The sequence below is a fragment of the Tamandua tetradactyla genome, chromosome 4, assembly GCF_023851605.1.
Source record: "Tamandua tetradactyla isolate mTamTet1 chromosome 4, mTamTet1.pri, whole genome shotgun sequence".
In the NCBI taxonomy this organism is placed as follows: domain Eukaryota; kingdom Metazoa; phylum Chordata; class Mammalia; order Pilosa; family Myrmecophagidae; genus Tamandua; species Tamandua tetradactyla.
In genome coordinates this window covers 153,813,577-153,831,288 of record NC_135330.1, presented here as the reverse complement: position 1 = coordinate 153,831,288, position 17,712 = coordinate 153,813,577, and positions in this window count along the sequence as shown.

Sequence of the window (17,712 nt, the reverse complement as noted above, 5' to 3'; positions counted from 1 at the left end):
GGTAGAGGAGCTGGTCTTCGCGAAAAAAAGCATACCCTTGATGATGCCTTGATTTAGACATTTTCTTGGCTTCAAACTGTAAGCTAATAAATCCCCATTGTTTAAGTCAAGCTATTTCATGGTATGTGCTTTAGGCAGCCTAGGAACTTAAAACACTTCATATAAAATTTGAGAACCAATTTTATAAAGCATGAATTGCAGTTGATCATGTATACTCAATACTGATTAAACATTGTCCACTCACTAAATATTTAAATGCGTTGAATATTTTATATGCTGTCACATATGTTAGTTTTTGAATAGCACATTTCACAGTCCCTATGCTAAATTATAAATTTATAAAAATTCTCTTCCTTAATTTGATGTAGATAAAATTGACAGTGTCCTGTTTGATAGTCAAATTGTTTTATTAAATCTATCATAAGAAGTCACATATTTTAACTCACTATAACCCCAAATAATTGCCATTATTTTTACTTAGCAAATAAGATTAATCAATAATTAATTGCAATGACAACGTTAAAGTTCCCAAAGAGAGAAATTAAGTTAATTTCTAGGAAAAATGCTCATCAATTCCAGTTTCTACTAAGTAAGGCTACTCTGTCTAAACTAAATTAGCTTTTATGTCATGTATTAAACATAGTCTTATGTGGAAGAGCAAAGAAATTTCTTTTTATCTATTGAAATAGGTAGGATTACAGAAGGCATTTTATTATAATAAAACCATGTTTTCCTAGAGTCAATTCTTAATGTCTCAGAGTGACAAGTCAATTAGACAAAATATATGATATCCATTCTCATTAAGATTAGTATTTCATAACCATTGCCTATTCATAATGCCATATGATGTGTTACCCTTTCAAATACTCAAATATATTTCATGCCAAATATTTTTTAATTAATGGCAAAATGTAAACTTCACCAGTGTATGTCATTGATTTTAAAAACATAAAAACTTTTGTTAGCCTTAACTAATATGTTTGAATATAGCATAGAATTATCAGGGTGGGGGAAGTGCATTCGAATCCATTTAGAAACATTGATCAACTTCAAGCGAATTCTTATTATATTAAATAATGGGAAAATTATTCAGTATCTTCAAGGTGTTTGTCTATCCAGAGAAAAGATCATGATGGGCTGTGAATGTGAATTATATGATATGTGCTATATGTAGCTTATGTAGGTCTTACACTGTGTATGCTAGGTTGTGGACCAGTATAAAAAAAAATAGGCATTGTTCATCTGATTACATTCCTTTTGAGAAGAAAGTAATATATTCTATGTGTTTTATAACTATTTGATGGGAGAAAAGAGTATTCTTGTTTAGTATGAAGAGAATTATGATATGGAGTTTTGTTGAAAGCCTAGTGTCTGCCAGAAACATTGGACTTCAATCAATGCTAATATAATCACATAAATTCATGTACCTCTAGTTAAACTCCAAATTGTAATTTAGCCTGGTGTGTGCTAAAAAAAATCCTCATGTACCCTATATTATAGATTTGAATGAAATCTAACATTTTATCCCCAAAGTTTTCAGTTCCTTTTTTAGCCCTTGAAAATTACAAAACCCAATGTTACACCTGAGATACTCCAGATTTTTAGTATTTGGCTATTCTCTACTGATTGGTGTTGATATGTCTTGAGTACACAATTAAGTGGTATATAATTGGCCTCATTTTCTCCTGAGCCTTTATTCCATGTTTGGAAACTTTATAAGAACAAGGGATCCTGTGTTCAACAGGAATCTTAACTGCCACCCAGAAAAGCTCCTTGCTCTCAGGTAAAACTATTTTGAGTCATACATTAATTAGAATAAGTGAATGCATGGAAATCTCTGTGCCTCAAAATATGCATAATTTCTTAAAAGTTGTTTGGCTAGCAGAAAAAAACTGTCAGAAAGTCTTATCCAGAAGTTAGCAACTTTTCTGCACATTGTCTGCCTGTTTTGGGTGTGCGGATTCTCACGTGAGTCATCCACTTCAGCCTTGCAACCCCTGTAATGAATCCTATTGTTAAGTAGGTAAAATTCATTTGTTCTGTGCACAGTTACAGACTAGCATCAGCTGATATATAACCAGTTTATGCATTTGATTTGGATATATATATATATATACTTATATTTATATAATTTTGGATTGGCCCTTGGTAGGAAAATAAGCTGAAGTATAATTAAATTACACCATAATCATATCACATTTATAATAAAAGTTTAATGATTTAGAAACATGCATTTAAGCCATTTAATTATAAATCATCCATTAGGAAATATTATTGATAAATTGGTTTTGAACACCAGCATTGCTCACCAAAGGATATATAGTGTTAATTATATCTAGTTTCCTGTAAGAGTACGCCATAACACTATGTTGATTTTCACTGGCAATTCACATATCCAGTGTAGGAAATCAGAGGTGCATGTTTCCATATGTTTGAATTACTTATTTTTATGATCTCGTGTATAGAGAAGAAACTAGAGTAACTTTCCTTTATGAGTTATTTGAAGTAAAGTTTATTATCCAGTTGTATACAAGTATTTGGATAAATAGTATAAGACATTAGTTCTATCATTTTTCTATAATTTTCTATGAATGTGGTTAATTACAAAGCAAGATTCATAGTGTCTGATTTTAAAATGTACAGGATATTTCTATTACCTGCACTTTTATTAAAAGCAAAAACTACTTTTTGCAAATGTGACCATAAGCAGATTTTCTTTATGTTCTTTCACTTTTCCTAATGATAGCCAGAGAAAATAAAGTATAGCCTATATGAATTATTAGACTTTTGAAGACTATTTAATGGAAATAATATATTTTAAAATAATAGGAACTTAAATAGGTAATTAGATTAGTAAGAAATTGGATAAATTAATTTAAATTTACTTTTCAGATAAAATTATGGTTATCATGGAATGAATAAAAGTCATGTGCCTACATATAGTAGATTCAGACTATTGGTCTATTAGGTATAGAGTGAAAGGTATAAATATTAAATAAGCTGTTTTTGGTGGCCAGATAATTATGATTTTCATCTTTTTAACCAAGAAAATCTCTCTATTATTTTCTTAGACTGTCATATCAAATTACTATAAACTGATTATTTGGGTTAAAAGAACAGAAACTTATTCTAGTACAGTTTTGGAGGCTAGAAGTCCAAAAAACACGTGTCAACAAGTCCATCTTTCCTTTGGGGACTCTAGAGAAGAATCCTCCCTTGCCTCTCCCAGATCCCAATACTCCCCTGCAATTTTTGGTTTTTGCGAGCATAACTCCAATTATTGCTTTCCTCTTCACAAGGCCATCTTCTTGCTGTTTGCCTCCACCTTTATATAATATGTTCTTCTCTGCGTCTGTGTCATTTCTCATCTTCTAATAAAAATAGAAATCATAATGGACTAGAGCCTACCTGAATTCAATCTGACCTCAATTTAACTTATCTACAAGGATCCTATTTTCAAATAAGATCACATTTACAGGCTTGAATATCCACATAACATTTTTTTGGGAAACAATTCAACCAGTTACAGTACCTAGCATATATTAGAAGATAAACTGCCCAATAGAAGTTATTAAAACCCTCTTATAAATATTATATCTTAGGGAAGCCCTGGATAGTTGCAATATATTGAGGATTTCCTCAACAAATCAGAAATATTGGGGAACTACTGCATAATTACCAAAATGGGCAATAAGATATTGGTTCATTGGTTCAGAATTTCTTTACCTTCAAAAGTCAAGGCTATGACTAATAAATCATGATACTGATTCATCATTGTATTAGTTAGGGTTCTCTAGAGAAACAAAATCAACACAGAACACTTGCAAATATAAAATTTATAAAAGTGTCTCATGTGACCACAGGAACGCAGAGTCCAAAATCCACAGGGCAGGCTGTGAAGCCAACAACTCCGATGAAGGGCCTGGATGAACTCCACAGGAGAGGCTCATCAGCTGAAGCAGGAATGGGACCTGTCTCCTTTGAGTCCTCCTTAAAAGGCTTCCCATGATTGGATTAAGCATCACTCATTGTAGAAGACACCCCCCTTTGGCTGATTACAAATGGAATCAGCTGTGGATGCAGCTGACGTGATCATGACCTAATCCTATGAAATGTCCTCATTGCAACAGACAGGCCAGCACTTGCCCAATCAGATAAACAGGTACCACAACTTGGCCAAGTTGGCACATGTCCCAATCATTATGACAATCATTAATAAGGGAAAAAAGATAGAGAGTTACAAGTTTATTGCTTGACCTACATAAAAATATTTTATTAGTATATACTTTGAAAAAAATACAAGAACTTTGATGAAGAGGGTTGAGGTCAACCACTGCCAAAGAAAGTGGTGCAGGGATTGAGATTCTTTGAGAAGTATCAAGAAACACCACCCATGTGTATATTCAACATTCCTTTTATCCTTCCCCAGAGGGACCTGCAGTCATTGCCAGATTAATATGCACTGAGAAAAAGGAAATATTCAGTCAATTTAAACACTATTAGATATGGGGTATGAATAGAAATTAATAATAAAAATATAGAAAATTTCTTTGTCCCCAGTTAGAGAGAGGTCTTACAAAGGTTAAGTGAAAAATTCAATTCTAACTCATGCATTTCTCACATGAATGCACCATAGGCATCTTGGGACTTATTCTATGTTGTTGTGCCTGAGTATACCTATGGCTAATTGTAATAGATATACTCACTGACTTCCCTTACTGTCTCATTGGTTTCCTGACCAATGAATTTGGAGGCCACTTCCAAGCAGAAGTCAATACAGCAGATCAGAAGCAGGGTGGCATCCCAGAAGATATTGCAATGTCGAACAGCACAATAAAAGACTTCAAATACATAGCAATATTAGGCCCCATCATGTTCTCCTTTAAATTTATGAGCTATTATTTCAAAAACAGGATCAATCCTAGCACAGAGCAAACCGTAACTTTAATCAGTTTTTCTAGGACCAACAGAAAAGAGAGCTCTGCAGCAGATCCACGGGACAGGGTAATCCTCTCTAATCCAGCAGCGTTAGAAATATCTGTAGTGAAGCAGGATGCTGCGTGGAGTCTCTAAGAAGCCTCTATAGGGGAGATTAAATTTAGACCCCTAAATTATCCTTTGAGGGCAGAGAACTGGTTGAACTTGAAAACAAAGTCCTTGGCAAGATACTGTGAGTTCAAAGAGAATGAGGACTGGCCTGTGGACACCAAGTGACTGTGCAACCAGATCTGCCTATCCTGAGCTGGTTAGCATCAGATCTACTGAAACAGAAAATCAGCCAGGTGCAGTAATAATCCACTCTGTGATGAAAATGGCATTAACAGGATTGGGTATAAGAAGTTCCAAAAAGCACAGATCAATTGCATGATCACTTGGCAAAGATTCCCTTACAAATGTTCCTATTGGACAAATGCCTGCCTTTCAGCTCATGTGTATGGTTTTCAGAAAAGTTTCTTATGATCATTTTATGAGGAGGAAAATATCAAACTGGTTCACAGAAGGGTCAGTGAAATATGTCATTTGTTCTAGCCAAAAATATGCTTCACCATGTTACAGTTTGAAGTGAGCGGTGAAGAGAAATCCTCCAGATGTGCTAATCTGTGAACAAGAATATAATTGTTAAATTTTAAGAAAAGATTACATACAGTATGATCCAACTATATGACATTATGAAAAAGGAAAACTGTAGAGACAGTAAAAGTATCAGTGGTTGCCAGGGGTTTCAGATGGGGAATGAATTGGTGGTGCACCGCATATTATAGTAAAACTATTCTGTATGGTACTATAATGGTAGACACATGACATTATGCATTTGTTACAATCTATAGAAATGTAAAATAGACTGAACTATGATGTAAACTGTAGAGTTTAATTAATAATAATATATCAATATGGGTTCATCAATTATAACATATGTACCACACTAATGCAAGATGTTAATAATAGGGGGAAATGGGGGTGGTAGTAGGAGAGGAATGTATATTTCAGGGTTTTCCAAAGAAAGACAGCCAACAGGAGATTATATAAATACATATGGTGTTATTATTATAATAATAAAGATTTATTGTGAGGAATTGGTTTGCACAATTGTGAGGGTTGGCAAGTGAAAAATCCATATGGCTGTTCAGAGGCTTGACATTCCATAAGTGATGGTTGAGGCCTGTAGTCTTCATCTCTAGGACAGGCCAAGGAGGAGGGAATGGTATGGTCTTGAAGCAGACTTCTTTCTGAACCTTCAGTTCCTTACTTTAAAAGATCTGCAACTGATTGGATGAGGCCCACACAGATAACAGTGTATATTCTCCTTCACTTAAAGTTAGCTGATTGTAGATGAGAATCCCATGGAAAAATTTTCTCCAGAGTAACAGCTAGGCCAGTGGTTGAGCAAAAGATTGAACATCATAACCTAGCCAATTTGGCACGTAAAATTAATCATCACAGAAGGCATATGGGAACTCTTTACTTTACGTGCTGTTTTTCTGCAAACCTAAATCTGCTCTAAAAATCATCTATTAAATTTTTTATATGGACAGAAATGTGATTTAAGGTGCTATATATACAGACTCTTGAGCAATTTATGCTCCTAGAAATAACAAGGATAGAAAAGTAGAGGTGAGAAATTCTGAAAATAAGGCATGGGAATGTGCAAAAAGGTTGTGTATATCTTTGTCTCACATTAATACCCAACAGGAGGTCATCTAAAATTGGGGAAGCTTCTAACAATCAGGTGGATAGAATGACACATCATTCTATGGATGTTAGCCAGTATTTCTTTTGGCCACCTCAACACAGGCACAATGGACCTCTGAAGGGAATGGTCATGGTACATGACTCAGTGCTGTGGGATATTTCCCACCAGGCTGTTCAAGCCTGCACCAACAGATTGAATAAACTTCCAATAGCAGAGATTAACATTGGGCTCTTAATATGACAAAATTCTCTCATAGAAGCCAGCCAATCATTTAGAGGCAAATTGTTAACATTGCACTCCTTCCACTGTGGAGGAGACAGAGACCAATCCTTCCCCAGATTAATACCCACTGCTTTCCCTAGAGTGTTACCATCAGCATCAATACCCAAAGACTTACAGAATACCTGAATCTAACAGAATGGATGCCACACATTGTCTCAAACTTGGGAAACATATTATAGAAAGGAGGTGTGAAGAAGGACAATATAATCCACTGATCTTATTATATACCACATCATAAAGAGTCAGCTGCAAAAGAATAATTGAATGACCATGAAGTTTTAGATAAAGTTCCAGCTCAAGTGCATCATGCTGTGTTCTTCAAGCACTGTCCCCCAGAATGTAGTGTATTTTTTATGTTGCTCAATCAACCTCTGATATATAATACTGTACCCAGGAAACAATGGGTATAAATAAGATTGGGCCTTCTTACTATCACTGCTGTGATGAAATGTGCAGAATTTAGGCATGCCTTCCTACAACCTTAGGATCTGCCACAGCATAGGTGTTTTGTGGAGAAAGAGGCACTTTCATTGGGGCCATAATCAGGGTTCCACTGAACTTGAAACAACAATCTCCAACTGTTTACTTTGATCTTCTCATACCCATAGACCTGCAAATAAGTATAGCAGTCTCTATAGTATACTCTATACTATGACCTTAATTGGTATGTGGCTTTAGAATTGTTTCCATACAATGAAGAAACATTGTGGTGTGTTTGAAATTCATAAGGGTACTTCTTGGTGCTTCCATGATGACTGGTAATTGCGCACTGCAATTGCAACAACTCAGGCCTAATAAAGAAAGAGCAAGAAGGGTCTTAGAAACTTTGGGGATGAAGGTCTGTTTCACTCCATCAGGTAAGCAACTAGATCATCTGAAGTACATGCTGTGAGTAAAGAAAAATCTAGAATGCCTGCTGAAGAAGGAGAATGAGTATTCCCAACCAAGGCCTCAGGACTAACTGCAGCTTGTTCAATTAGCCCTCATTTATTGAGGCCTTTACTGGAACTTTGTGATGACTTGGATTTAATTACTTGAGCATATGAATCTGTCTGTTACAAAGATGGGTTCTATGAGCATCCTCTTTTGCATCACTTCAAAGTTTTTCAATCCCAAATCTTACTCGAAGGACTGATGTGTCAATGTGTTTAGTGGTTGAGTGTACACATCAACCACACCTGCACAGGTGCAAGCAATATGCCTCACCTATAGCGAGTAGCATGCACCTTCTACATTTCTCACCACGTCTTCTCTAACACAGAGTGTGGGCTACATCAGAAAATCTGCTCTGCACTCACTCTTGTACACCCTGAAGTAGGAATGACTTAGAGTTTGCCTTAAGTAAGTAAAAAACGGGAGTTTGTGAATAAATGAATTCACTTTTCATCCTTCAGGCAAACACTGCTGACATTTCTTAAGGCATCTCAGAAGCTTCAATGGAATTGAGTTCCAGTCACCTGTAGCAATGGCCATCTAGATACAGTATCCTTGTCTCAATCTTCCTTGCTTTTAACATCCCAGCCCCAAGACCTCCTCATTCTTACTTCTTGGAGTAATATTTCTAAGTAAGCCATCTGTAATAGTTTCCTAGGAATGTTATAACAGATTACCTCCAATGAGGTGGCTTAAAATAAAGGAAATTTATTTTCTCCTAGTTCTGAGGATAGAGGTCCAAAATAAAAATATTGGCATGGCCATACTCCCTCTGAAGTCTCTGGGGAAGGATTTGCCACATGCTTATTTCTTAACTTCCAGAGGTTGTAAGCAACCCCTGACATTCCTTGGCTTGCAGATGCATCACTCGAATCTCTGGCTCCATCACTATATGACATTCTCCTCTCTTTGCGTGTCTTTTGTGTGTGTCCAAATCTCCCTTTTCTTATAAGGATATCAGTCATAGTGGATTACAGACCACACTAACCCAGTATGACCTCATCTTAATTAATTACATCTGCAAAGATCCTATTTGTAAATAATATCACATTCACTTGTACCAAGGATTAGGACTTGAAAATAATTTGGGAGAGGACACAGTTCAACCCACTATATGACCTGGAAACAGATGTTCATAGTGTCTGTTTCAAGTCATCCTGGACTAATCACTCTTGGAGGAAAAACCTTTGAGACAAACAATAAGGAAATCAAGGAGGAAAAGCATTAGAAGAAAAATAAGTTCATAATGACAGAGCAGCATGCTATTTATTTGTTCATTATTACTCAGCTAACACTTGCTAATTGCAGCTGCTGCTATGATGAATAAGATGTGACTGCATTAGTAGATTTTGCAATATTGAAGAAAGTATTAACATTGCAATTTTAACATTAGTTACAAATATAATGAACAAAAGTGAATAGGAGGATACTAGTTATTCAGGAGAATATGCAAGTGGTGTTAGTGGCTTAGACTAGGTTATTGTCATTAGGGAAACCCATTTTATCTTGGTTCATACTTGTTTTCTCTTGCATAATATCATTAATTATCTATAATTTTAGTTCACATCACATTGCCAAATTGCTCAACAAAAAAAATTTTGTTTTGTTCATTGTCTCAGTAGAGCAGTCTTCTGTGAAAATTGGCTAAAGATAGGAAAAACAACTTGTAATTTGGAAATAGATGAAAACTCTTCTTTCTGACATAATATTTACTTGCTATATTAAATGGAGTGAGTTAATCAGTTCAGTTAATCAACTGAGCCTCCCATTGGCTTACTCATATACTGAATATTTTAAGGTAAACCTTGAAGACCATTAAGTCAAATATGGCATCTAAGATGCCTGGATCAATGTAAATACTAAATAAATTTTAGCTCTAGAAAGACAGGTAAATAAATGGTAAGTTTTTGTTTTCTTCTTTCTTTTTTTATGGTTGCACAAGACAGTATAGGTGGAAAGATTTGGCATGTCTGCCATAGTATAGATATTTGAAGAATATAAATTTCCTTCTTGGATTATACAAATCTCTTCTCAGGCTACACTTATCCATCATCCTCATTTTCAAGGAAATAATTTAATTTAGCCAAGTGTCCATCTACATAGTATCAAAAAATGTGGTTCTCATGAGTGATTAGAAGTTCTGCCCTACTGTGCTTACCCAACTGGATGGTCATAGTGCTTTGTAGATGCTTTTCCCAGGCTGAAAATGGAATTTAGAAGGGCCTTGTCCAACCAGAAGTATGGGAATTATTTGGCACATTTTCTTTTCTTTACAAGATCTACTTAAGTTTTTGCTTTACTTCAGAGACCAGGATTCATTCTTCACTTCAAAGCAAATTTTAAGTAGTGGGGGAAGGACTGAAGTACGTGCTTTTGACCAATTGCCTTTTTTGTAGGGGATGTGCCTATTTAATTGGTTTCATTTCTATTAGAAAAGCAACAGACTAGGGACATGAAAACTTGCTTCCTATCACAAGATGCAGTATGCTTATAAATATTTACTTCAGGTTAACAATGGTAAAGAGCATACTTTTTAGTGGAATGCAATTTAATCTCAACAAGGGATTTCCTTTTGGAATTTTTACTTTCAAAAGAGGACCAAAGGATTCATTTTCCAGACCATGCACCCATTTCCCCCCTAAAAAAAGATGACCAAAGGAAAAAATTAATTTTAAAGGGCATACCAAGTTATGATAGATCTAAAATTTACAAATGGAATAGGTTTCTTTTGTTTATAATTATGTAGTGGTTTCTTTTCAACTCTACTATTAAAATTTTTCAACTGGGGTGAATGGAAATTAGATTAATGATTTCCCATCTCATGTTATTCAATTAAAAGTGTTTAGCTATGCATTAAAATCTGTACACGATTGATTTTTACTTGTGAAAATAACTCCAGTATATACATAATATTATCTAGTTTTGACCCTCTCTTGCTATAACGGCAGATATGTATTTGGAGTATATCTCAGCACTTTAATTAATTGATTAAGAAATTTATTGATTACTTGATTGATTTTGGTATAATTGTTTCATGATCAAGTACCATACTGACATGTAACTAGCAAAGCTATATTTGTGACATTTATATAGCTATTAATAACATAAATTTACATTGAAAATAGAGTACATCTAAGAAAAATGGGATATTTGATCGAAAAAATTAGTTGCATCAGGAAGGTAGATATTAAAGGAAGAAGCAAAGCAATGAGCAGCTTGTTGAATTGTATCTTATAAAAAACGTAATTTTCAAAGAACTTCTTGAAATATTGAACAAATAAGCTTGTTAATCTTATGCTTAAAAACTGATCCTTAAGCCCACTGAAGTGTCATTAAGAAATTTTCAGTGAGCTAGAAGGTAATAACAAGATTCAAGTACTGTTCTAGAAAAAAAAAATTTGATGCCAGAATGCAAGAAAGACTGTCAATAAGAAAACTAATTAGCAGTTACAATGTAAAGGGACGTGATAGCAAGGGCCTCAGCTGAGCTTGTTCTGTGTAATTAATAGGCAGATACCCTAAAGAAAGTCTCATCAGACTTGTGAACTAAAAAGATACAGGTTCAAAGTTGTTAGAAATATTAAAGCTGGCTTGGATATTTTAACCTTGCTGAGCTAGAAAATGTGTGGTAATATTAACAAAGTAGAGAAGTCAAACAGGGGAGTTGTTTTTCAACTGGAGTAAACGGAAATTAGATTAATGACTTTGTAGCCATGAAATATTGGATGTGAAATGATTAAATAGTAACAGGTTGATCAAGCTGATTTAGGAGTAGAGGCATAAAGAGCTTTATTCAGATTACATAATAAATGCCATGGTGTCCTGCCATGGAAGACTCTTTTTTTGGTCTAGATCTTTGTGAGAGTAGCCTGATATGCTAAAAAGATTTGGGAACACTCCTCTGGGAACAAAGAACAAGGAAAACTGACTGTGGCCAAGACAGCATGATTTACAGGTAGAGCGCATTTGCACAAAGAGCCATCAACTTAGAAAAAAAGGTAAGTCATTTCAAGTGTGTTTAAAAGGCAGCCAGCCAGAACTTTATAAAACATATTGGAAAGAAACAGAGAACCTTATAGAAGACAGCTGACAGAGCCAGCACTCAGTGTAACTTGTGCAAATGCAAAGTAAATTATGGCATTTTGTTTATTGGTAATAAAGACCTGGAAGCAACAAGTGGATATCCCAGTGCAGTCTGAGTTAGACTAGAGAATAATGTGACCCCAATAAAGAGGATGTATCCAGAATGGTATTAGGGTGGATCCATGCCCATTTTTAACTACACCATTCAGTATTTTGGCTTCCAGGTCCTGGATATATAATGAAAATTTTGAATTTTTTTCTTTGACTTCTTTACAAATATTATATTAAAAACCAAGCCCTTTGCTATAAGTTACTATACTGATTTGTGGAGAGGACATTAAAGTGTCATCATGCCTGATACATGAAAGCAGCTGCTTAGGCACAATGAGCTAATTAGGAATATTTTACCTGGGAAATGGTTATTGAAGAAACTAGCCATTATTCTTGCCCTACAAAATGTGTTGAGTTGTAAGCACTGGGAAGGCAGCATTCCACAGAACATTAGCAGTTAAGAGAACATTTATAAAATCTAAAAATTATTGGGCTATTTACGTATATAAGACATAGTTTGAAGGGTCACTTACAATACTGAATTTAATTCTCACAGCAGCTGGGGATGTAAAGGCTGTTATAACAGCCACTTTACATATGAAAGAGGTGAAAAAATGTGTCACATGCTCAGCCACATAGCAAGTAAAAGGTCAGGCCAGGATTTGAACTCACTGTCTCAAAACCTTATCATCTAATTATTTTCCTACATTATCTGAAAGAGGTGAGGTGATTCCTTAAGGCAATATGTTTCAGTTGTATATTATGATACAAAATTAAATGTTTTATATATGTAAATCTTCACAAGTATGCTTATAGAAAATGTTATTATTGAATTGTACAAATATTTCACAAGGATTTACAATTAATAAAGACTCCATTATATAACTATAATTCAGTAACATTATAAACAAATTCTAGATCACGTAATTTAAATATAAATAATCAAGTTTAATATTAATGCAGAGCAATATTGACACAGAATTGATTTCAAGATACTGTTTCCTTATTACTTTTTATAAGGTGACTCATGAGATTGATAAGAGAGGAGTTTTGAGGTTGACAGAAAGAAAACAACCCATAATTTTCAGAGAAGGAAATCATGATATGAAATGTATCAGTAACCTCTAATATTATGCATATTGCTGTAATAGTCTATAACCCATTTTACAAATGCGTCATATTACTGCAACATATTCATGACCCTTGATTTGGATGTGTATACATTAAATTTCTACCACAGCTAATGATGGTGCTGAATTGATGGCAAGTACAAATAAAAAAAAAAAGAAACAAAAGGCACACAATTATGCAGTCCTTTTATCGGACATTATATCTCATCAGAAATCACACTATTGTTAAGAATTTCTTAATTAATATTTCTCTAAGGGATTCTCTGCACTAGTAAGTTATTATCAATGTTTAACAACTCTCTCAATCCCTGCAAAATAGTGGGAGAAAACATCCTGGCTACACTTGATAGATGAAAGCAAATAAGGGCAAAATTCTAAAATATCAGGCTATCAAACCATCTGGGTCTGGGGAATTTCAATGAACTGGATACAGAGCAAGTCACAACAGTGAGGTTGGTGAGAAAATACCTGGGGGGATTCACAAAAGAAGGTTTTAGTTACAGATCAGTTCTGCATAATAATAGTGAATGATCCTTAGCCTTTGTTATAGAAAATAGGCTGGCTCCCAGGTTACCTAAGGATGTAACAGAGAACTCCTCAGGACAGATGGGAATCCTGAAAAAGAAAAAGAAAGCAAAAGAGAGAAAAAAGAAAGAAACGGAACAGTTTCATGGTCATTTTGTTGATGCCTTTGATAATATGAATAGAGGCTTAATGAGACAATGGATAGGCTAACTGAAAGAAATTCTAACCATTTTCAGTTGTCCAGAAGTGGCAAATTTCCAAGAGGCTCCTTAAGCTTGAAAAATACTGAGCTTTATGAAGAGTCAAAAAGCCTAGAAAATTTAATACTGTAATTCGGAATAGTCTTTATATATAATGCACAAACGTATAAGGTGTTCAATGTTAATGGTACTAATCTAGGACCTAGACACATTTTAAGTGCATTGTCATATCTGTCTGTTATTGCTCTTGAATTCCTTCCAATTTGAAGGTTTTTTGCTTAATATTCAATTTAGTATATAAGTGTGAATGACCGCCTCTTGGGAAGACCATCCCATGTTTTGTACAACTAAAGTGGTACCTGAGATAAAGGAGGCAGTGAATGGCTATCTTAGACAGGCTTCTTAATGTTTTGGATAAAAACAGGTCATTTTTTCTTTGTTTTTTTGTTTGTTTTGTTTTGTTTTCGACTTGAGTTCTGACATAGTGACATCGCAGCAGTTTCTCAATAGAGCCAAAATTATTCTTCTAATCAAATTGATGGTCAAGGTTTTTATACTGTGCAGATATGTGGATTGTCTTGTTCAAATCCTATTCAAACCCTTTTGGGTTTCCTTTTTGATAAAGTTGAAATATTAACAATTACATTTCCCAGAGCTCCTTGATCCATTAAGTACAAAGATATTGATTTAGGTTGGAAAACAATGCTCTCTCCTATAAACGTGTATTAAAATTGAGTTTATATGAAACACAACGGGGCAAGAGATAAAGATATCCATTATGTTGGTCACAAAACTGGCAGGGTCCTAGAGCTAGAGCTATCTGCTAGCACTAGAGTTATCTTCTTAGTTATTTTGCAGTTTTTTGATCATAGCAGGAACAGTTGATTCTTTTTTCTTTTAACTTTTTTTATTGTATACTATAACTTATATACAAAGCAAAAAAATAGGAAATCAATAGCTTTCATAGCACTCTTCAAAAAGTAGTTACAGGATAGATCCCAGTGTCTGTCATGGGCTACCATATGATCTTCTTATATTTTTCCTTCTAGCTACTCCAGAATATAGGAGACTAGAGGGCTTAAATACTTTCTTCTCATCACAATCAACTTTTTGTCCTTTGTTTTTTGTGAGCAGTAACATATTTACAGAAAAGCTATAAATTTCAAAAAACAACACCATAATTAGTTGTAGAACATATTTCAGACTTTGACATGGGTTACAATTTCACAGTTTTAGGTTTTTACTTCTAGCTGCTCTAAAATATTGGAGATTAAAAGAGGTATCAATTTAATGATTCGGCATTCATATTCATTTGTTAAGTCCTATCTTCTATGTATAATTACACCATCACCTTTGATCTTTCCATACCTCTTTTTGGGGTTGTTTGGGCTATGGCAATTATAAATTTTTGATATTGGAAGGGTCTGTCACTAATATGGTGTAGGGAGCTGGAATTATGTGATGTTCTGGAGAGGCTGGGCTAGATTTCAGGATTTATCTGGACTGGGGACCCATCTGGAGGTCGTAGGTTTCTGGAAAGTTAGTCTAGTTCCTGGAACCCTTGTGGAATCTTATATATTGCCCTAGGTGTTCTTTAGGATTGGTAGGAAAGGTTCTGGTTGGGGGTTGGCAGGTTATGATAGGTAGCAAGGTCTAACTGAAGCTTGCATAAAAGCAACCCCCGGAGTAGCCTCATGACTCTATCTGAACTCTCTCTGCCACTGATACTTTATTGATTACACTTTTTTCCCTCTTTAGGTCAGGATGTAATTGTTGATCCCACTGTGCCAGGTCTGAATTCATCCCTGGGAGTCCTCTCCCACATCGCCAGAGAGTCTTTCACCCCTGAATGTCATGTCCCATGTAGGGGGGAGGGCAATAATTTCACTTGCAGAGTTGTGCTTAAAGAGACTGAGGCTACATCCAAAGCAAATTTTGGGCATGTCTATAGGTAGTCTAATCTTCTATGCTACCTACATAAGCTTCACAAGTGTAAGCCTCATGATCGAGGGCATGCCTTATTGATTTGGGTGTCCCTAAGGTTTGACACAGTATCAGGGGATTCCCTGATGGTAAGGTTTAATAGTTCCATGGTCTTTCTCCCCTCCCTCGGGGGATTTTACCAATACTTTTTGATTATCTGCTTAATGTACTCTAGCATGTTTCCAGGCATTACAATAATCTATAAAGGATTAAAGCACCTCTTTTTTATTCTGTGCTTCCTGTGTTTCAGTTGCTCAAATGAGCTATACAGATAGGTTGAATTAGATTATGCAGTACAGAAAATTTCAATTCCAGATCAAATAAATCTTTCTTCCATTGATCTCAAAGAGTATGTGTGGTTCTAAAATATAGACACTGTCTTCCCTATCCCTATGTTCTGAATTACTTTAACCCCAACCAGTTTGGCTTTGTTCTTATCTCTAAATATCAGGTTATATATATAAAATAACTTCTCAAAATCCAGAAATAAAAATCACCACTCTGGACTTAGTGTGTCTGTTCTAAAAACTTGTCATCTAGGCCCTTGTTTACTTATAAGCATTTTCTAAAGGTGACCATACCATTGTCGGTTTTTTTTTTGGTTTGTTTGTTTCTGGCTTATTTTATGTCACCAAATGTCCCACATATTCATTTACATTGTTGCATGCCTCACGACATTGTTCCTTTTTATAGCTGCACAACTTTCATTCATAAGTATACACCATTGTTTGCCAATCTACTTCTCTGCCAGTGCTGCCTTCAGCCATCTGCATTCACGGGGCATCATTTGGAGAGCCCAAAGTCCACAGCCCATAAACATTCTCAACTTTAGATAATTCCATTGTTCCCAAGAGACAGAAAACCAATAAACACACCCTAGCTAAATAGGAAATCAAAATCTCCTCTTAACTCTTATCCCTCACCCCATTATTTACCTCTGCTGTTGCTGCGGTAGTGCTAATGGTTTCCTTTTGACTATAGATCATAGCATGCAATAGCAGTTTCCCCCTGTAAACTGGACTTAAACACTCTTTAAACAAGAATCATATCTTTGAAGTAATTCTTACAAGAATGCATTCATATTTCTAGTGTGAGTCAGTGGCACATGATCGTCTATACAACCCCTTTCAATCTTGTTCATTTTCAATATGGTAATATTACTTCTAGACCCACTAGAGAATCACCTTCACTCCTATCTATTCCCTTACATTGAAGTTCAACCTCATTAGCTAACAGTTTACCCATCTCTAGCTTCTATGTATCTCTAAGTGCCCTATATTCTGTATTATGAGCCTCTGATTACACCTTTATGCTGGTCATAAAAGTGGACTCATACAGTATCTGTCATTTTGTGTCTGGCTAATTTCACTCAGCACTATGTACTCAAGGCTCATCCATCATGTATTGTGCTTCAGGACATCATTTTGTCTTATTGTTGCATAATATTCCATCGTATGTATATACCACTTTTTTTTTTTTGACCCACTAGTCTGTTGATGGGTGTTTGGTTTGTTTCCATCTTTTGGCGATTGTGAATAATGCTGCTATGAACATTGGTGTGCAAATGTCTGTTGTAATGTTGCTTTCAGCTCTTCTGGGTATATATCAAGTAGTGCTATTGCTGGGTCATAGGGCCACTCAATATTTAGTTTCCTAAAGAAATGCCAAATAGTCTTCCATAGTTGCTGCACTATTAAACATTCCCACCAGTAGTGCATGAGTGTCCCAGTTTCTCCACATCCTCTCCAACATTTATAGTTTCCTGTTTGTTTAACAGCAGTCATTCTTATAAGTGTGAGGTGGTATCTCATTGTAGTCTTGATCTGCATTTCCT